We start from the raw sequence: 22,600 nt of genomic DNA, 5'->3' as shown, positions 1-22,600 counted from the left end.
TGGTGTAGACCCGTGTGCTCTGATTTGGGTGCACGTTAAAGAACCCCAGGTGGTAGAAATTTCCGGAGCCCTCCACTACGGCGTCTCTCATAATCGTATGGTGGTTTTGGGACGTTAAACCCTACATATCAATCAATCAAATCAGCATTAATTATTTCAGTATGTTTTTTTTTGTCCCAAATCCAAGTAAATACTTTGCCATCATTGGGTATGAACATCAGCTGAAAACAAATAAAACACGTTTTTGTAGCTAACGAGGTACAGAGCACACGACGGTCACTTGATAGATTACAGGTGAACGGTGACTGCTTTTGGGGGTGCGGCCTGTGCACCAGCTTCCCCACAGTGCATGGTTACTAGCGGCATCGGAATAAAACTGTACGCTCTTCTGTCTAAAGGTAGCATATACAGTTACTTCACGTAGCGCTGTTCGCGTAGCACATGCGACTGAGCGCTTCACCCAAAGATACGAGAGACGTGTTCCCATTCGCCCCGCCACGGTGGTCTAGTGGCTAAGGTTGCGCACAAGGCCGCTGCTGACCCGCAGGTCACGGGTTCAAATCCCGGCTGCGGCGGCTGCATTTTCGATGGAGGCGGAAATGTTGTAAGCCCATGTGCCCGGATTTGGGTGCACGTTAAAGAACCCCAGGTGGTTGAAATTTCCGGAGCCCTCCACTACGGCGTCTCTCATAATCATATGGTGGTTTTGGAACGCTAAACCCCGTAAATCAATCGATCAATCGACGTGTTCCCACTCCAATATCATACGTCTGTGAGATTTCTTCTTTCGGGCTCCCCCTTTCTGGCTCGAAGCAACGCCGCCGCTGCAACATAGCCACAATCACAGCGCTCGTTATGTCGGCGCGTGCAGTAAGTGACGCTTCCCTATTCGTTGCCCGCATAGTCCCACAAACAAAGACACAAAGACATGCTACTTCAAACCACCACCGTATCTTTTACGGAGCCAGCGTGACAGTTAGCTTTATGAACATAAAGAATGCAAAATGCCACCAAACGGATGTGTACACAAAAAAAATTAATTCGTGGGATTTTCGTCGCGAGGCACTCATGACGGGCTCTCTCCCGATGACCGCGAAACACTCGCGAAGGCTAGGCGAAGGTGGCGAAAAGGAAATGGCTAGAAGAGAGGGCGGTGGACGGCGTGATTAGGCGCATCTTGCTGGCATTGATAAAAAAGAGGGCGTGACTGCCTGAAAATTGAAGCAATTATCGTCGGCTACTTGGAATGCCCAGATCGGCTGCTTATCGACTGTTCACCTGTGTTCGCCGCCGTGATGAGCTGCGGGCTCGTGATATAGGGCGGATACCCCACCGGTGCGCTGCGACTCATCCAAATGGCGTTGCGGTTGCCGGTTACGAGCTTAGTTATAATCACGCGCTTAAAATGCACCGGCATGGGCTGGTGGGGTCTTTCGCTAGCCTACTTAAAAAGTGCCCCGGAACTCAGTGGTCGCCATTACACTTGCTTTCCCCGTGAGTCAGTTGCCAACAGCTCGGTGCCAGCCGTTTGCGGCGGCCCGTAGGCGTCACTCGCTTTACTGTGTGCTCGCTTCAGGAAGTTTGTGGGAAAGGGCCGCCATCACAGCAGGCTTCAGCAAAAGTACAGTGGCTAGAATAGGGAAGTGTGATAAGCGGCAGGCGGCTCCTACAAAGCGCACTCATCCGGAGGAGCCGCGTGGGGGCGCATGTAGGCATTTGCACGTAGTTTGCACGTTTCTGGCAGGTTCGTTGGGCGCATTCGTCCTCGTTTTTTTTATTGCGGTGGCACTCTCACACCAGTGCTTCTGTATGCACTCTCATGGCACGAAAACAAAGTCATTACTTCGTCCCGGGGAGCACTAGAGGCTACAAGTAAGGTTGTTCGGGGTTCCAGAGTGTGCAGCGGCGGAGATCGATCCTGCGCGCTGACAAGCTGCTTCAAGAAAACTTGGCTGTGTGCAAGCGGCACTTCGAGGAGAGGTACATTTATTCTATCGGTACTTCGCGCTCCCTGTGAACGGTAAAATTGTCCGTATTGAAAGGGGTAGACCCATAGGCGTGCTTGACGTTTCGGGGGGGGGGGGGGGTGTCATCGCAGGGCACCCCCTCGCTATTATTTCAGAGTATGAGGCAGGGCAGATTTCGCACGCCCCCTCTTTTAGATGGCTAAAAGAGTGCCCCGCCACCTCGTCAATGTATAAAGCAGATTTAGCTTTAGCGCCCCCCCCGCCCTCCTAGGTGACTATGGGGGGAGGGGCACACGCCTCTTCTGCCCCCCTCGTGCGGACGCCGATGGGTAGGTGTTTGAGAGAAGCTCTTCGCCTTTGTAGAGACCAAGACGATAGTTATAGCGCGAGAACAGAACGACTACAAAGGGACAAAAAGCAGCTCGTCTCCGTCTTGTACACTTGTCGTCGTTCTGTTCTCGCGCTATCACTCTCGTAATGTCATACCAACTTGCCCAAAGCGCCACACTTGTAAACGCCCATGAAATCCCTTTTTCAAAGTGATTTAGCTAAAACAAGCTTCACAGTGGCATCTTGAAAGAACTTGTTTCTTGACTGAAAAAAAAAAGAAAAGATGTCACACTGGGCTGCGCACAACATGGTCCGAGCCTCATCAGTCGAGGGAAAAAGTTTTTCTGCTGACCCATTTGCATAATTAGACAAAGGCACTCCACAAGAAGCGAGCATCTTCCCGTGAAAAGAGGAAGTAGCTGAAGATTAGGCGCGTCACCTAGGCTCGCAGCACAAGGGAAACAATGTTCTGTGGGGCGCTTGTGAAATATAATTTTTTTTAAAGACGCGCGACCAATATTAGGAATGCATGGTTGTAAACAGATTGGGAGTCACTACTCGGAAATGCGTTGTATGACCAGGGTGCTGAAGATAAAAAGTTTTCACCCAGATATCACTGTCACTCTTGTCTCTGAGTTTAACGTTACGAATGATTGGGCTTTATTCACAGATTATTGCTTTAGGAAATGATGGTTCGCCGTGGAAGGTGTTGCAAGCAATGGCTCACAACTTAGTTCATCATTCCACTCTTCTACCAGTTCACATCGATTAAATGTTTCAGTGTCGTCACGCGCTCACTTTCGGCACCCTGTCAATATTTTAGTTCAGTCGCGCACCCGCGTAGGCATCATTTAATATCATAATCTACCTAACATATTTTCTCGGTCATCATTTGAAACCATGTATGAGCAACGAATTTGTTTAAAATCATCACGTTGCCCACTCGCGTGGTTGATTCCTGTCTCTGCGCAGCGCCCCGCCGGCTTGGAGGAGGAGGAGGAATAAATTTCATTATTCGTAAAGGGAAGGGGAAATGGGGGAAACCAAGTTTCCCGGGGGCTAGATTGGGGCCTAAGGGGCCGTAACACTAGCAGACCAGCCGACCAGCTTGGCCTGTATATGCAAATTCAGGCTCCTTAAGGACCTCTCCCAGGCTTCGGGTGAGGGAGATGGCTCCAGGAGCTCCTCGGGTGGGGTGACCCCACAGCACGTGGTCTTGTCCTGCCTGCGCTAGGCCACAAATAATGCACTTGTGTGGCTTTTAATTTCACTATTGCGGCCAGCCTCCTCGGGCTGAGTATACAATGAGTCTGAGTCCTTCGCAGTGTAGTTGCTTAGGTCTGGGTTAATGCATCATCTGGAGGTGGATAAAGCCTTCTTTGTTCTCTGTGCTGGCTGAGCCGGTCTCTGTAGCTCAGCGCCAGGTCATTCTGATTTGGTTCCTGGGAGCGCACCACTGCCTGTTTTATGTTCCTTCAGGCTGTCTGGTGAGCGGCCTCTTTTCTCGGGTTGTCACAGTGGCCCGCAACCCAAATGAGCTTGATTTCTTGTTTAGGTCGTGCTAATATTTGCAGTTCCGCTTTATTTGTATACCCTGCAGCATAATATGTCTTGATATCCGACATTGAATCCGATATAATAAATTGCTATTGGAAGTACTATTGGGGGAACCACCAGCTTGGGGGACGTACAAACGTGTGCCAGCGCCACCTGGCGCTTTTCTCCGAAAGCGTTACGCCCTAGCCGGCGCGTTCAGCACGCTTTCTTATTCTAGCCACTGTAGCGCTAGCTCCGAAGCAGCTCAGCGCCATTCACGGTGGCAGGCCAGCTGGGTCATATTTTGCTTGCTCTTCTGTTCAAGATACGCTCGTTCTGGCGCAGACGCTTCGCATGAGGCGCCATGTTTGATCTCGCGTTTGCTTGTTCGACTTGCTGTCGCCCGCTTAAAACTCGTCGACTTGTCGGCGGGGGGGGGGGGGGGGGGCTCCCGTACTTCAGCCGTTAGGCTATATGGCTCGAATCGCGACTTTGACGATGTAAGATATGGTAGTGAAATTATTTTTATGCCATGTTTTTATATCTATATTTTTATTGGACCTTGCTATTTGTATTTTGCGTGCATAATCCTCTCTGTGACGCGTGACAATTTTTTCTATCTTTTTGTGCAGTCATGGTCTGAAACGTACGGAAGGCTGTGGGTGCTGGTGCGTGTAATGGCACTCATCGATCGCTTCCGTTGGAGCAGCATCACAAGAAAGACTGCACGATATATGACAACGCAGATGGACTTGTACTGGACACATGAGCGCGAATTACTGAGAGAATGCCGCCGGCAGCTACACCTACTAACTAGGTGACGTCCGCCAAAGTACCGAGCGTGGACGCTAATCGAAACAAAGCCTCCATGCTCGATAAGCTCATTGTGGCTTCCATGCAGGTCTACTTTCTTTACTTCACGTCACCTAGTTAGTGGGCCTGGCTGCCAGCAGTTCTGCCCTGTGGTTTTAGGAGCGACATTTCAAGAACTCTTTAACTGATGCGCAACACATTCGGCTTTACGCTGCGTGTACAGCACGGGTGGTCATCGAAGATGTTTTTATACGGCCGAATTCATCGTGCTTCTGCACTGTTCTCATGTTATCATACTGGGATGAGACTTCCTATGCACTAACAATGCTGTAATAGACTGCTCGCCCCCCAGTCGATTTATATATTACGAGACAAAATGCACAAACGAAAATCACATTGCACAACAATATAAATGTAAAGGGAGTGCCCTAGACGAGCTCAGACAACTTCGAGGTACTATAAACATGAATCATTCAACTGCCACTGTGGGAACTGAGATAGTTCGATCAGAAAATAAACATGTGTTGGAATGCCAAGCTGCAGAGTATCAAATCTGACACCAATAACATTTATTGAAATAGAATAGCTATTGTGGTTTATATATAAAAATTCTGTGGTAGTTACTTCCGTGTTTGATGAGAGAACTATGACATAACAGGAAGAATGATAATGGATATATTTGAAAGGCATGATTTCATCATTCGCAACAGCACCGACTGGATCCTTTGACCTTAATGGTCGCGGAATCAGCTAAGAAGCGATCGACCGCGACCTTACTCTTAAACGTAACCTCAAAATTACTGCCTCCGAAATCCTAGACGGATTTCAAGTCATTCTCACTAAAACGTTCTAGCTATCGCTTCCGTCGGAGCAGCATCACAAGGAAGACTGCGCAACATCTGACAACGCGGGTGGACTTGTATTGGACACATAAGCGCGAATTCACTGAGAGAATGCAGAAACAACATACCTATACAAAAAATAAAATAGATTTATTGTCTCACTTTCGTGTTTTGATGTTGCATTGAGTGCGGAAGCAGTGACATACGACTGAGTAAGTATTTTTACACGTATCCTTTTCAGCGCGTTTTTTGCTTACTGCGGAGAAAGAGAGGTGAAAAACTATTAAGCCTTGCGGAGAGTAAATCAAGAAAGTTATCGGTGGGGATGCAGGATCCAATTGGACTGCGGATAAAAACATCCGAATCGAGTATTTTAGGGGCGAAGCTCCTAAAGGTGTTGGTATGTACATGATCTGATAAATGTATAACAGTAGGTAGCCACCGGTGGTACATACCCTCTCTAGAGCGGGTATGTGTCACAGGGGATGCGAGATGGGAGATGGCAATACTTGGAGGGTTCACTAGATGGACACATGGACAGACGGACAGGCAGATTAGCAGATGGACGTATGGATGGATGGACGTGCAAACGTACGAATGGACGGACGGAAGAACGAAGGGATTCATGGATGGACAAACGGATGTCGCGTGGATGGACGGGAGCACGGACTGACTGACGGACACATCGCCCCACTCAGCATCATTCACTCCGTGGATATCCTGTGATTTTTTAGTGAACCATCCAGTCATCCAGCAAAGTGCAAATTTGAAGACTAACGGATGCACGCTAAGGCGTAAATAAGGGGACAAAATGTTAATGTCTTGAGGAGAACTGCGGGGAAAGATGGCTGCTCGGGAAGGCATGTACGTGAGGAGTGAATGTTAGCATCTTGAATGATCTGTGTGGACTAACGGGCTTCTAAAGTGTAAATGTTTGCACTTTGATGTGGTCTGTGGGAACTAACTGTGGGACGAAGTGCCGTCACGCCTTAAATAAAGTAATGGCTGTGGCAGCCTGAATCTTTCTGAAAAGACGAACCACACATCCTTTTATCACCCTTTGCCTTGGAGTGTGTCTTCTAGTTATGTATTTTTCTGCCTTTTCCCGACCTAATATTCTTGTGTCTCGCTGCTGCGGATGCGCAGCTGGAGCAGTAGTGACAATTAGGCGTTCTACTAGATGTGACACCAATAATTACCAAGACTACGCTGCAGCTTGCTTCTTGTGACACGGTGGCTATGAAGGGTGGCTACAAAGTATAAAAAAATTGGCTGTATCTAGAAGCATATATTATTTACCGGTTTTCTAAGCCGATTTCACCTTAATTTATTACGGGCGCGTGAATTGTAAAGAAGCTGCGGTGAGAGAACACCACTGCACAACTACAGAACAAAAGTAGACATAGAGAACGTGTCTTCAAGTATGCGTAAAATTTCTGTATATTACTTTTAACTTGGACAAGATTATGACACAAAAATATTCGCACTGCTTAATTCATCGTGACACAGAGCCACAAGAAAATAAGTAACACGAAATTTGCATCAGTCCCTAAGTATTCAAGGTAAAATAACCAGGATTTATTTTTTATTTTTTCTACTCCTGATCAAGCTTGCTAATTTACGCAGTAGACTACGGCATGCATATTTTTTGCCAGTACCTACAGTGCTGCACACCATAAAAAACTCTTTATTTCAAAAACTATGCGAGCCACACGGCTCTCTTCTTTTTTAGCGCTGCAGCTGGCCAAGACAGGCGCGACGCAACACAGCCACTGTAACCATCGGAGTTCCTGGCCTGGTTCGACTCTGCAGTTCCATGCTCAACCCAACGTTTATGATGCGGTCACGGCCAGTTAGCTAGGTTCACGTATACGATATTTGGTGTTACGTGACGTGAATGCAAGACGAAGGTAAACGACACGCCCACACACGATGATCATGACATGCATGCCATGTAAAACATGACTGGCGCACCCACGGCCGTTTCGCTAGCTCCACATATACTAAATTAGGTATCACGTGACGTGAATAGGCGCCGAAGGTGACTGACACGGCCAAACATGATAATCAAGTTACGCGTGTCATATAAAACATTACTGCGTGCTACGCTCTTAGCGTGTTCGTGGCCGTTTTGCTAGCTCGACATATACCAAATTTGGTATTGCGTGACGTGAATGGACGACAAAGGTAAATGAAGTGTATTAACATGATAATCATAATATGCGCGTCATGTGAAGTATGACTACATGCTACGCTCAATGCGCACTCGCGGCCGTTTCGCTAGCTCCTTATATACCAAATTTGGTATCATGTGACGTGAATAGGTGACCAAGGTAAATGACACAGCCAGACATGATAATAATATTACGCTTGTCATTAAAAACATAACAGCATGCTATGCTCATAGCGTGCTCGTGGCCGTTTCGCTAGCTCTACATATACCAAATTTGGTATAGGGTGACATGAAAGGACGAAAAATGTAAATGATGCGTCTAAACATGATAATCATGTTATGCGCGTCATGTGAAGTATGACTACATGCTACGCTCAATGCGCACTCGCGGCCGTTTCGCTACCTCCTTATATACCAAATTTGGTATCATGTGACGTGAATAGGTGACCAAGGGAAATGACACAGCCAAACATGATAATAATGTTACGCTTGTCATTAAAAACATAACTGCATGCTACGCTCATAGCGTGCTCGTGGCCATTTTGCCAGCTCCACATATACCAAATTTGGTATTGAGTGACGTGAATGGACGACAAAGGTAAATGATGCGTCTAAACATGATAATCATGATATGCGCGTCATGTGAAGTATGACTACATGCTACGCTAAATGCGCACTCGCGGCCGTTTCGCTACCTTCTTATATACCAAATTCGGTATCATGTGACGTGAATAGGTGACCAAGGTAAATGACACAGCCAAACATGATAATAATGTTACGCTTGTCATTAAAAACATAACTGCATGCTAAGCTCATAGCGTGCTCGTGGCCGTTATGCCAGCTCCACATATACCAAATTTGGTATTGCGTGACGTGAATGGACGACAAAGGTAAATGATGCGTCTAAACATGATACTCATGATATGCGCGTCGTGTGAAGTATGACTACATGCTACGCTCAATGCGCACTCGCGGCCGTTTCGCTAGCTCCACATATACCAAATTCGGTATTGCGTGACGTGAATAGATGACAAAGGTAATTGTTGCGTCTAAACATGATACTCACTATATGCGCGTCGTGTGAAGTATGTATACATGCTACGCTCAATGCGCACTCGCAGCCGTTTCGCAAGCTCTATCTATACTAAATTTGGTATCATGTGACGTGAATAGGTGACCAAGGTAAATGACACAGCCAAACATGATAATAATGTTAAGCTTCTCATTAAAAACAACTGCATGCTACGCTCATAGCGTGCTCGCGGCCGTTTCGCTAGCTCCACATATACCAAATTTGGTATTGCGTGACGTGAATGGACGACAAAGGTAAATGATGCGTCTAAACATGATACTCATGATATGCGCGTCATGTGAAGTATGACGACATGCTACGCTCAATGCACACTCGCGGCCGATTCGCTAGCTCCATACATACCAAATTTGGTATTGCGTGACGTGAATAGATGACAAAGGTAAATGTTGCGTCTAAACATGATACTGACTATATGCGCGTCGTGTGAATTATGACTACATACTACGCACAATGCGCACTCACGGCCGTTTCGCTAGCTCCACATATACCAAATTCGGTATTGCGTGACGTGAATAGATGACAAAGGTAAATGTTGCGTCTAAACATGATACTCACTATATGCGCGTCGTGTGAAGTATGTATACATGCTACGCTCAATGCGCACTCGCAGCCGTTTCGCAAGCTCTATCTATACCAAATTTGGTATCATGTGACGTGAATAGGTGACCAAGGTAAATGACACAGCCAAACATGATAATAATGTTAAGCTTCCCAATAAAAACATAACTGCGTGCTACGCTCATAGCGTGCTCGCGGCCGTTTCGCTAGCTCCACATATACCAAATTCGGTATTGCGTGACGTGAATGGACGACAAAGGTAAATGATGCGTCGAAACATGATACTCATGATATGCGCGTCATGTGAAGTATGACTACATGCTACGCTAAATGCACACTCGCGGCCGTTTCGCTAGCTCCATATATACCAAATTTGGTATTGCGTGACGTGAATGGACGACAAAGGTAAATGATGCGTCTAAACATGATGATCATGATATGCGCGTCATGTGAAGTATGACTACATGCTACGCTCAATGGGCACTCGCGGCCGTTTCGCTAGCTCCATAAATACCAAATTTGGTATCATGTGACGTGAATAGGTGACCAAGGTAAATGACACAGCCAAACATGATTATAATGTTACGCTTGTCATTAAAAACATAACTGCATGCTACGCTCATAGCGTGCTCGTGACCGTTTCGCTAGCTCTACATATACCAAATTTGGTATTGGGTGACGTGAATGGACGAAAAAGGTAAATGATGCGTCTAAACATGATAATCATGATATGCGCGTCATGTGAAGTATGACTACATGCTACGCTCAATGCGCACTCGTGGCCGTTTCGCTAGCTCCTTATATACCAAATTTGGTATCATTTGACATGATCAGGTGACCAAGGTAAATGACACAGCCAAACATGATAATAATGTTACGCTTGTCATTAAAAACATAACTGCATGCTACGCTCATAGCATGCTCGTGGCCGTTTGGCTAGCTCCACATTTACCAAATTTGGTATTGCGTGACGTGAATGGACGACAAAGGTAAATGATGCGTCTAAACATGATACTCATGATATGCGCGTCATGTGAAGTATGACTACATGCTACGCTCAATGCGCACTCGCGGCCGTTTCGCTAGTTCTCTATATAACAAACTTGGTATCATGTGACGTGAATAGGTGACCAAGGTTAATGACACAGCCAAACATGTTAATAATGTTACGCTTGTCATTAAAAACATAAGTGCATGCTACGCTCATAGCGTGCTCGTGGCCGTTTGGCTAGCTCCACATATACCAAATTTGGTATTGCGTGACGTGAATGGACGACAAAGGTAAATGATGCGTCTAAACATGATACTCATGATGTGCGCGTCATGTGAAGTATGACGACATGCTACGCTCAATGCACACTCGCGGCCGTTTCGCTAGCTCCATACATACCAAATTTGGTATGCGTGACGTGAATAGATGACAAAGGTAAATGTTGCGTCTAAACATGATACTGACTATATGCGCGTCGTGTGAAGTATGACTACATACTACGCTCAATGCGCACTCACGGCCGTTTCGCTAGCTCCACATATACCAAATTCGGTATTGCGTGACGTGAATAGATGACAAAGGTAAATGTTGCGTCTAAACATGATGCACAATATATGCGCGTCGTGTGAAGTATGTATACATGCTACGCTCAATGCGCACTCGCAGCCGTTTCGCAAGCTCTATCTATACCAAATTTGGTATCATGTGACGTGAATAGGTGACCAAGGTAAATGACAAAGCCAAACATGATAATAATGTTACGCTTGTCATTAAAAACATAAGTGCATGCTACGCTCATAGCGTGCTCGTGGCCGTTTGGCTAGCTCCACATATACCAAATTTGGTATTGCGTGACGTGAATGGACGACAAAGGTAAATGATGCGTCCTAACATGATACTCACTATATTCGCGTCATGTGAAATATGACTACATGCTACGCTCAATGCGCACTCGCGGCCGTTTCACTAGCTCCATAAACACCAAATTTGGTATCATGTGACGTGAATAGGTGACCAAGGTAAATGACAAAGCCAAACATGACAATAATGTTACGCATGTCATTAAAAACATACCTGCATGCTACGCTCATAGCGTGCTCGTGGCCGTTTGGCTAGCTCCACATATACCAAATTTGGTATTGCGTGACGTGAATGGACGACAAAGGTAAATGATGCGTCTAAACATGATACTCATGACATGCGCGTCATGTGAAGTATGACTACATGCTACGCTCAATGCGCACTCGCGGCCGTTTCGCTAGCTCCACATATACCAAATCCGGTATTGCGTGACGTGAATAGATGACAAAGGTAAATGTTGCGTCTAAACATGATACTCACTATATGCGCGTCGTGTGAAGTATGACTACATGCTACGCTCAATGCGCACTCGCAGCCGTTTCGCAAGCTCTATATATACCAAATTTGGTATCATGTGACGTGAATAGGTGACCAAGGTAAATGACACAGCCAAACATGATAATAATGTTACGCTTCTCATTCAAAACATAACTGCATGCTACGCTCATAGCGTGCTCGCGGCTGTTTCGCTAGCTCCACATATACCAAATTTGGTATTGCGTGACGTGAATGGACGACAAAGGTAAATGATGCGTCTAAACATGATACTCATGATATGCGCGTCATGTGAAGTATTACTACATGCTACGCTCAATGCACACTCGCGGCCGTTTCGCTAGCTCCATACATACCAAATTTGGTATTGCGTGACGTGAATAGATGACAAAGGTAAATGTTGCGTCTAAACATGATACTGACTATATGCGCGTCGTGTGAAGTATGACTACATGCTACGCTCAATGTGCACTCACGGCCATTTCGCTAGCTCCACATATACCAAATTCGGTATTGCGTGACGTGAATAGATGACAAAGGTAAATGTTGCGTCTAAACATGATACTCACTATATGCGCGTCGTGTGAAGTATGTATACGTGCTACGCACAATGCGCACTCGCAGCCGTTTCGCAAGCTCTATCTATACCAAATTTGGTATCATGTGACGTGAATAGGTGACCAAGGTAACTGACACAGCCAAACATGATAATAATGTTAAGCTTCTCATTAAAAACATAACTGCATGCTACGCTCATAGCGTGCTCGCAGCCGTTTCGCTAGCTCCACATATACCAAATTCGGTATTGCGTGACGTGAATGGACGACAAAGGTAAATGATGCGTCGAAACATGATACTCATGACATGCGCGTCATGTGAAGTATGACTACAGGCTACGCTCAATGCACACTCGCGGCCGTTTCGCTAGCTCCATATATACCAAATTTGGTATTGCGTGACGTAAACAGATGACAAAGGTAAATGTTGCGTCTAAACATGATAGTCACTATATGCGCGTCGTGTGAAGTATGACTACATGCTACGCTCAATGCGCACTCGCGGCCGTTTCGCAAGCTCCATATATACCAAATTTGGTATCATGTGACGTGAATAGGTGACGAAGGTAAATGACACAGCCAAACATGATAATAATGTTACGCTTCTCATTCAAACCATAACTGCATGCTACGCTCATAGAGTGCTCGTGGCTGTTTCGCTAGCTCCATATATACCAAAATTGGTATTGCGTGACGTGAATGGCCGACAAAGGTAAATGATGCATCTAAACATGATACTCATGATATGCGCGTCGTTTGAAGTATGACTACATGCTACGCTCAATGCGCACTCGCGGCCGTTTCGCTAGCTTCACATATACCAAATTTAGTATAACGTGACCGTGAATAGACGACTAAGGTAAATGACACGTCCAAAGATGATAATTATGACAACGAAGTCATGTAGGGAATGGTTTACGTCTGCCTCAAAAAATTGTGCTGATTTTAGAATGACTTTTCAACCGTCCTCATTCACGCTTCACATATTATCGATTCCCAGTGTACATGGAATCGGCTAATTTTTTTTACAACGAAACTACACCTTTGCCCAGTTGTGATGCAGGCACTGGCATTGCATTTAGAATCCTTCTGAAAACATTGACTCGTGTAGACAATGCTCAGCCGGCCTAGCTGGCTTCTCGCAACCACCTTCTAAAATCACGTTAAAGCTTCTGCAGCACTTGCAAAAACTACTTACGAGCGCCTCCCACACGTTTAAAAGCAGAGGCTGCCACATAGACTGCAGTGGCTGTGAGAGGAACTGTGAAAGGAAGACAGAGAGCCTTGTTAATCTGTAACTTTAGCCTTTGAGAAACACATCAAAACATGAGGTGCCTCAAAAGCGGCAATATTACTCAAGTGAGAAATGTCAATGATGTCGCAGCAGTATAGGCCACGCGTATAATATTTACTTTGCTAACTAATAAAGTAATGGCTGACCCACCTCCCGAAGAGGCTCTTTGAGACAATATACAAATGCGTCGAGCAAGAATACATAGTTACGAAGTGTAACTGTTATGGTACACCGTCGCATAAAGCAAATCTGTCGCGAGTGTTCTTTCTACAAATGACAAGTGCAATCTAAGCGACACTTCATGGATGTTACCGTTGCGATAATGGTACAACAACGTGCGATGGACAAGGTGGTTACGTACTTGCTGATCCACTAACTGCTGGCCGCGGCTCTCTTTCTGTGCTGCACACCGCTAAATCTCTACATCCCGTGAAAAGAGCCGGCAAGTATCTCGCGTGCTATGTCTTGTGAACTCCGAAAAACCTGAAAACTTTCTAAATCTCACCACAGCCACGATCGCCCTCTCCACTACACCTGTGTCAGGCATGTCGTTGTCGCTGCACACAATTTGGAAAAACGTAGTCGAAGTCATCCTTTCGTTTGTTGCTGGAACAATGAATCATGTCAACGCAGTGAAGAAAACATGCTCCATCAGGTGATATGTATAATCCACGTGTGCAAAATGAAATCGTTTTGATCTGTCTAAGACTTCTGCAGGTGTATGAACGATTGCAACCGTTAAGACTTTCCTGCATATGACAATAACAACTTGCTCTTAAGTAGACGTGCTGGCTGGGCCTCTACACAAGGCTCTTTTCGAAAATTGCGTTGTGCCTAATTGCCATGACAAACGCTTGAAGTAGTCTATCATTGTGGTGGGTAAGTGAGTCCCTTCAAAACATAATTGATCAGACGTGTCGTGAACAGACGTTCTTCCTAACAGCACACTGAAGCTAAAACAGTATTTCATCCTCCTTTAGCCTTCCTGTGGAAATAACCACGACAAATCTCGTCAACACACAGTTTTTCCGCTTTGCTCTACAGCTAACCACAAAAGAAGCAGCATAAACAGCACAAACTACAATAGGCTGGCTAGTTGTGACAGTCCTGACATAGTTTACTTGGGATGATGTACCAATCACAACACAGCAAATTGTAAGTGGGCGTCTATTGTTAAGCTCCTGAAGCTGACGTGTTTTCCGATCCGTGGTTCACTTCTCAATGAGCAACGTTCGTGCATAGAAGCAGAGCACATAGGGGGGCATACACGAAGGTCATATATAGTCTTGATTCGCATTAGAGCCATGAATGAAGCGAACCCGATTGTTAGGGCTCAGATGAGTCATTGCCGCTAAGCGTGTCCGCTTGTTTACCCGCTCTTTGTAGGGACGTAACTAGACTGACAGACTGATCCCCATACGCAGCTAGACTGACCGTCTTAAGCATCAGCGTTCGCCGCGTGCAGTTAAAAAGAGCACGCTGGCTTTCCACACCACTTGCAGACTCGGGCTGGTTTAGCCTGTGGGGCACATTCCCCGCACCGGATATTTAGCAACGGGCAGATAACCCAGGCGCTCACACTCGGAGCAACTGAAGAGCATGTTTTCCCACCAATGTTTTCCCCTCAATGTAGCCAAGGACCATCCAACTCCAGATACAGCAGCCTGAGCTTCTTCACCTAGCCGTGAGAACATCCGAAGGCACTCGTACGTTTGCCGTGATGTACTACGTGGAGGTGCAGATTCAGACTCACCGATTCGAAGCCACTGGCTTCACCTATTACGTGGTGCGCAACAACCGCTCTATTTTGAGGTCATTTAATTGTTATTGAAGCTGCACTCTACCTCGACCAGTGACCAAATCTACTCGGGAGTCACAGCCTCCTAACTGGCTAGATTGCCATAACTAAAGCCTCCGAATTCAATGGTTGTTATTACCTTACCGCTAGGTGAAGGATGCATGACTCGCCAGAGTGTTGTAATCCTCGCATCGTCGGCGCGTGCCGATACTCACTGACGCGTGTTACGTTTGAAAGTTGGCTTAGTCGCGGCAAAGGGCTACTCCTCTCTGCTTTCGTCGAATGACGAACCAAAAACTGCAAGCGCGAGTTGTTCTGCGTCTTGTAACTTTTTGAATACGGCATCACACTTGCTAGATGCTAGCCAGCTAACACGCCAATAATTACAACAATGGAAACCCAGGAGAAGCAGGAATTTTGTGAAGTTCCCGAGTGTTCATGATATCTTAAGTTACATAAAAAACTCACTAAAGTATGAGGCAGAGGTACAAAAATCTGAATATTTAATTCTACAGCGAAGCTGTGGCCAAAATTGAAAGCACAAGGTCATTTTTAACACTATCTGTGGTGTCGTCTCTCTTCGGTTTAATGCACCTTGTCGGTGCAGGCTTTAGGTTACTTGTTTCTTTCCCAAATATATGTTTGAAGTCACTACATATCTGCTTAAGGTAATGAACACACGCGGTACTAGTGAATGAATAACGCTCTCATGATGAGTATGATGTTTATTAAAATTGCTATACTCGCTGGGAAAATCCCACTCAACCAAAGAGATTGGCAGATCCCACGTACAGTGGGAATCAATGATATGGGAAGCACGAATGAGAAAGATTGATATGTCACTTTAAAATAAGCCCAATGTTACTAGCTGGAGGTAAATGATATAGTATATGACTTACGTGTGATGATTATTATGTTTGGATGTCACGTTTACCTTCCTCACCTATTCAAGTCACGTGATACCATATTTAGTATATGTGGAGCTAGCGAAACGACCGCGAGCACGCTACGAGCGTGGTATGTTGTCAGTTTGTCAGGATTATCATGTTTGCACACGTCATATACTTTCGTCATCCATTGACGCCACGTAACAGCAAATTTGGTATATGTAGAGCTAGCAAAACGGCCGCGTGCGCATCATAAAGGGCCCAACATACTCCAATCTGGCGTTGACGTGCGCGCGCTCTGGGCACAGCCATGCCATGTTAGCAAAACGCGAGCACTCTATATTCTGATGCCAAGTGCGAATGGCGCAACCAGCGTCCATCGGGGCGGCCCGAGCGGAACCGGCGCTACATGCGACATGCTGCATTACGCACTGATGCGTTACTTCTCCTATCACCATTACCCTGACCGGCCATGTTATCCCGGAGGTTGGCACAATACGGATCTTGAGCCTTCACATCCAAAACAATGGCCGTAACACTTTCACCATCCATCAGTGGGCATGGCTGCAGCACAACGGGCAACATGCTGAGCAATCCTTTTTGCTTTGTGCTTCAGGTTAGTCATCACCATCTTGCTTATTGTATACGTAATGATGACCGATTTTAGCGCTGCTGCCTTGCCCACTGTGTGTTCATTGCTTTCTTAACAGTGTTGTTCTGTTATCAAGAGATATTTGGGCATTAGGGAAAATTGAATCAAACCCAGGCCCTCCTAACGAAGATATATTGAAGGAACTGTTGTTGGAAGGACAAAAGAAGCTTACTTGTGCCGTTGAACGCGTTAAGGAATAGCAAGTAAATATTGAAAAAAGAATTTCAAGTTTATCAGATCGTATAGACAGCCTCGAACAGAAATTGAATGAACTTAGCAGTTTGTCTACCGACATTAAGAATATGAAGGTGTCAACATCGAAGCTTGAAGAACAGGTATCAACACTTATTGACAAAGTAGATGACCTTGAGAATAGAAACCGCAGAAATAACTTAATCATTTACGGGTTAGAGGAGGCCCCTGACGAGAAGTATGAGGACCTGAAAGCTAAAATAGAGGAAGATATTTTTCAGCAGAAGTTGGAAATAACGGTAACCGGCATTGAAAGATGTCACAGGTTTGGCAAAAAAACAAAGGCCGGGCCACGACCTGTGATCATAAAATATTTTGATTACCGTGAAAAAACTGACGTTTTGTCAAGTGCAATAAAATTAAAGTGAAGCACATTGTCCCTGTCTGAAGACTTTTCCAAACGAGTTCGAGAAATACGGAAGCCATTGTGGAAACGTTCAGACGAGAAAAGGCTGCGTGGCTGTAAGACAAAGCTAGTTTATGATAAGCTTAAGGTCGATGACGTGTTGTTTGCATGGGACGAAGGAAAGGGGTCACGCTATCGGCTGAAGAAAAAAATCTAATTGACACAAAAACAAGCACTATGGCGCACTAAGAATACTAAATGTAAATTCTAGGAGCGTTCTTAATAAGGCCACTGAATTAGAGGCATTAATACTTTCTCATGATCCTGCTATTGCTGTCTTGACGGAAACGTGTCTAAGCGACTCGGTTTTTGATAGTGAATTTGTTCCGTCTGGCTACAGCACATACAGAAATGACCGGGCTAGTAAAGGCGGCGGCGTTTGTGTACTTTTCAAAAATAACCTTAGAATGTAGAATAGCTGATGTGCCAGGAGTAGAAGGTATTTTTGTGAGGCTTATCACAACGATGTCGGTTACATTATAGGAGGTGTTTATAGGCCCCCGAACGCTCCTGTTGACGTACTGAATGAATTGAAAAACTATTTGAAACTGAATATTAAGCATGATGACTGGATTATAATGACAGGCGATTATAATTTACCTAATGTAGATTGGAAAAAATTTGCCCTGAAGCAGTGTGACCCTTCGGGTGAAGTTATGCTTGATATTTGCTACATTTCTGACCTCCTTCAGCTAGTTGAAGGCTACACAAGAATTCAAGGGACCACTCAGTCAACCCTAGACCTTTCCTTCGTTAACCAGGCAATTACTCCTAAAGCAACGACTGAGATATATCCGGAAATTTCCGTTCATCATGCAGTGCTTTTTACTTTAAGCTACACAGTGTTCCATAAGACATTGCCCTGTTTTACTTTCCCTTATTTCGATCGTGCAGATGATACTGCTATTATAAATCTCCTTTCATTCAACTTTGATAACTTTGCGAATAATGAAACTGATATACATAGTTTATGGAACTGGTTTAAGGACATTGTCAAAGAATGCATTGAATCATTTGTGCCTCTGGTAATTAAAAAATTGAAGCGATAAAATCCGTGGATTTCTCGGATAACACTGAGGCTAAAAGGGCAAATAAAGCGTCTAAAGAAAAAACGAAGTCTGAACGTAGCGTATTCAGAACAAACAGTTAAGCTTTCAGTAAAACTGAAAAATCTAATTCAAACAGATAAAGCAGCGTTATTTTGGGGAATCGGGGAATTCTTGCCGCATTACTTGACCTCGTGTTCCAAGAAATTTTGGAGGAGCATTTCGCCCGCTTCGAAAGAGTGTGACGTTGTTAATGTCGATGGTATTCTTACGCACGATATTGTTCGAATTGCAAATGCTTCCAACAATCACTTCAAATTAGTTTTTTCTTTTGACAACTCTGTATTAACGATCTATGAAACTGTTTCGCCGCGAATGCTCGATATTGTTGTTAGTGAATAGGGCATATTGAACATGCTTGTGAACCCTAATATCAGAAAGTCCTCTGAACCGGACAATATCACTAACGTGTTCCTTAAGAGATACGCTGAATGGATGTCGAAATACCTCCATGTTCTTATTACAAAATTGCTGCGTGAGGGCCAGGTTCCAGACGACTGGAAAACAGCTAGAGTCAAGCCTATCCATAAATCGGGCAACAAGCAGAGTGTCAAAAATTATCGCCCCATCTCGCTAACTTCAACCGTTTGTAAACTTTTGGAACACATTAAACACAATAGTATTTCATGTTTTCTGGACGAACATAGTATCTCAAACCAACATCAGCATGGATTCAGGAAGGGATTTTCAAGAACACAATTGGTATCCACAATACACGACTTCGCTACTTCAATTATTAATGGAAAACAAACAGATGCAATTTTTATGGATTTTTCAAAAGCTTTTGACAAGGTTTCGCACAATAAATTAGTATACAAATTAGAAAAAGTTCTCGGGAATGATCAACTTAATAAATGGTTATTAACCTACTTGAAAAACAGAGAATAGTTTGTAGATTTTAACAATCATTCCTCTCACAAGGTTTCCATTGACTCTGGCGTTCCCCAAGTGTCGGTTCTGGGTCCTTTTCTATTTATTTTGTATATTAATGACATAGTAAACGGTATACCTATAAATATGAGGCTCTACGCGGACGATTGTGTTATTTATTTTGAAATTGAATCTTCAGAGGACCAAATTTTGTTAAACTAGTCGTTTAACAGGGTTGTTTCCTGGTGCGAGGCTTGAAAAATGTCCATCAATTTTGAAAAAAATTGTACATGTCCATTTCTCATAAAAAAAACAAATTAAATTTTCAATACTTTACAAACAATGCCATTCTTTCCGAGGTTCAATCCTACAAGTATCTTGGGTTATGGATAACAACTGATCTTAACTGGACAAAACATATTGACATAATAACTTTCAAGGCTAATCAGAAAATGTTCTTTTTACGAAGGACTTTGAAACTCTCCCCTCCACCTGTCCGTGTTCTTGCTTACAAATTGATAGTCCTCCCCATACTTGATTATGCTGCAGTGATCTGGGATCCATTTACTCAAACTAACATTCATAAAGTCGAAAAGGTACAAAGAAAAGCCGTTCGCTTCATATATAACAGTTATGGACGAACCTCGGTAAATGAACTGTTAGTAAGAGCTAACTCACTTTCACTTTCAGAAAGAAACCGCATATCCCGAATAAAATTTTTATATCAAATAATTATTGGGAATTACAAAATAGATATTGGAAAAATTATTTCATTTTCTTCAGGTTACGCCACCAGACAACGCCATGATCGTGCAATAACTCCCATACGTACCCGCATTAACTGCTTCAAATATTTTTTTTTCCCAGAACTGTGCAGGATTGGAATAGTTTAAATAACCTTCAAGTCACAACACAGTCTTTAACGTCCTTTGCCGTTGGTCTGAACAAAAGAGAAAATAATTTTACTTGTGTGCTAGTTCTGTTTTCTTTTCTTAAAATGAGAGTGATGTGTCATCGGTAAAAAATTTTTTACGTCTGTTTACGTTGTAAAACGCAAGTGATAGTTATTTGTTTGCCTTGTGTTATATGGCTGCCTACTATGTGAAATGTGATAGGCTGTTCTATCTGTTTGCCTGGTGTTATATGCTGATGTTTACGTCTTTTGTACCCACCTGCTAAAATCCCTCCAGGGGAATGCAGTACCAATAAGTAAATAAAGGAATAAATAAATAATAAATAATAAATAAACTGGAGCAGGTGACGAAATCATTCTCCCACATTGTCCGCCGTGTTTCTGGCACACGTTATGGCATGAAAGAACACAATTTGTGTCGACTCATTGATGTCTTCATACTGAGGCGCTTCGTTTATACAGTCCCATATCTCCTACTTCGACAAGAAGAAATAGTCACTCTACATGCCTTGCTTCGAAATGATTACAAGGTGGCTTTACATCTCCCTTCTAACACCCAAGCCACTACACTTCTTCAACTTGGCTTCATAACAGTACACACGAAATGATAGAGGCCCAGAGACAAGCCCAGTACACTCGTCTAGCTAAGACTTTTACTGGATGCCACATACTTGACACCCTCAACATTCACATACCAGCAGCCGACCCCTCACTCCTACCAGTCACTAGACACACAAACACAGTTCACCATAAAGCCTCTCCCAAGAAACACTCACCAGGCGTACCATCCGGCCCGCCGCAAGGCCCGCGCAAAAGCTCTCCACAAATACTGCGGTTTGAAGGAGCATGCCGTATGGATGAATGCATCTTACACGGGCGATGACGTGAAAGTTGCAGTCGTTGATGGCACACTGCAGCCCATCACAACTCTCCGCATAACGCCTGCATCCAACCCGGAATCCTCGGAAGAAGCAGCGGTCGCACTTGCCCTCACTTGCACTGATTCCCGGTACGTCCTTTCCGACTCAAAAACCGCAATTATAAATTTTGCGTGAGGCTGAGTCTATGAGACCACCTTCGGTATACTAAGCTCGCCCCCAAACATTCAGCTCGCTATGTGGAGCTGATCTGTGTGCCTGCTCACTCTGGAAATCCCGGCAACGAAGCCGCCAATGACCACGCCCGAGGTCCCATCAACCGGGTGACGGCAGAATCCCAGTCGGGCTCTTCCAGGGAGCGCATGCATTCCTTCAGCGAGACGACTGAAGTATACCGTCCTGAACGCCAGCTATACCCTCCACCCCACCGATCTCTGACAATTTTCACCAGATGGTATGGTGTCGCCTCTACACCCACGTACTTCTTTCCTCTTATTTTTTTTCCCGCATCAACCACGGAGCATCCTCCCCATCCTGTGCTAATTCGCTCACCCCGACGCTTCTCTTACCCACATCCTCCTCGAATGCCCGGTGGACCCTTCGCCGTGGGACCCCCAGCCACTAACCACACAGGAGGAATGGGAGACCCTGCGGCGCTCGATGGACCCGGTCAAGCAGAAGACCGCCACTGACCGGGCCGCCGAAGTCACGCATAAACTCATGAACGCATAGAGCAGTGGAGTCGTGCGTGGATGCTGGGCCATACGTGCCCAAATCACTTGGTAAAATAAAGTTTTTACCACCACCACCACCAAAAAAACATTGCGTCTCCTTCATTTCGTAATGGATAAACGCTGGACGCGCAGAAACGCGCATGCGTCAGAGCAACGCAGCGCGGCGCGCGCCTGCTAGTACATGGCAGGACTGGCGCCTGGCGTGACAACGATGGCAACACGCGTCGAAATGGAACGCCAGTGAGCAAGTGCACGTCGAAATGTATTGGCGCGTTGGCTGTGGCCTGACTACATAGTCATGTTGGCGTGCATCGCATCTCATGATTATTACGTTTGCACCACTCACATACCTTCGTCATCCATTGACGTGACGTAATACGAAATTTGGCATATGTGAAACTAGTGAAACGGCCGTGGGCGCATCCTGAGTGTGGCATGTAGTCATTTGTTACATGACACGCATATTGTGATTATCAGGTTTGGATCTGTCATTTACCTATGTCGTCCGTTCGCGCCGCGTAATACCGATTTTGGTACATGTGAAGCAGCGAAACGGCCGCGAACGCATCATGAGCGTAGCATGTAGTGATGTTA

At 45.0% G+C, this 22,600-nt stretch overlaps 2 long non-coding RNA genes across 2 annotated transcripts in view; one reads left to right on the top strand and one right to left on the bottom strand.

Moving 5' to 3' along the window:
- Positions 1–14,092, bottom strand: part of LOC142803319 (uncharacterized) — a 47,818-nt gene extending 33,726 nt beyond the window's left edge. The window contains exons 1-2 of the long non-coding RNA XR_012894054.1: positions 13,872–14,092; positions 13,415–13,477 (exon numbers count right to left, since the gene is read on the bottom strand). This is a non-coding gene — a long non-coding RNA (uncharacterized LOC142803319). The remainder of the gene's footprint in view (positions 1–13,414; positions 13,478–13,871) is intronic.
- Positions 1,787–5,649, top strand: LOC142803320 (uncharacterized). Its single transcript, XR_012894055.1, has 2 exons — positions 1,787–1,980; positions 4,466–5,649. It is a non-coding gene; the product is annotated as an uncharacterized LOC142803320 (long non-coding RNA).
- Positions 14,093–22,600: the final 8,508 nt, after the last annotated feature.

This window comes from Rhipicephalus microplus, chromosome 3 (genome assembly GCF_043290135.1).
Source record: "Rhipicephalus microplus isolate Deutch F79 chromosome 3, USDA_Rmic, whole genome shotgun sequence".
Classification (NCBI taxonomy): Eukaryota; Metazoa; Arthropoda; class Arachnida; order Ixodida; family Ixodidae; genus Rhipicephalus; species Rhipicephalus microplus.
This window is presented reverse-complemented; position numbering and strand designations above follow the sequence as displayed.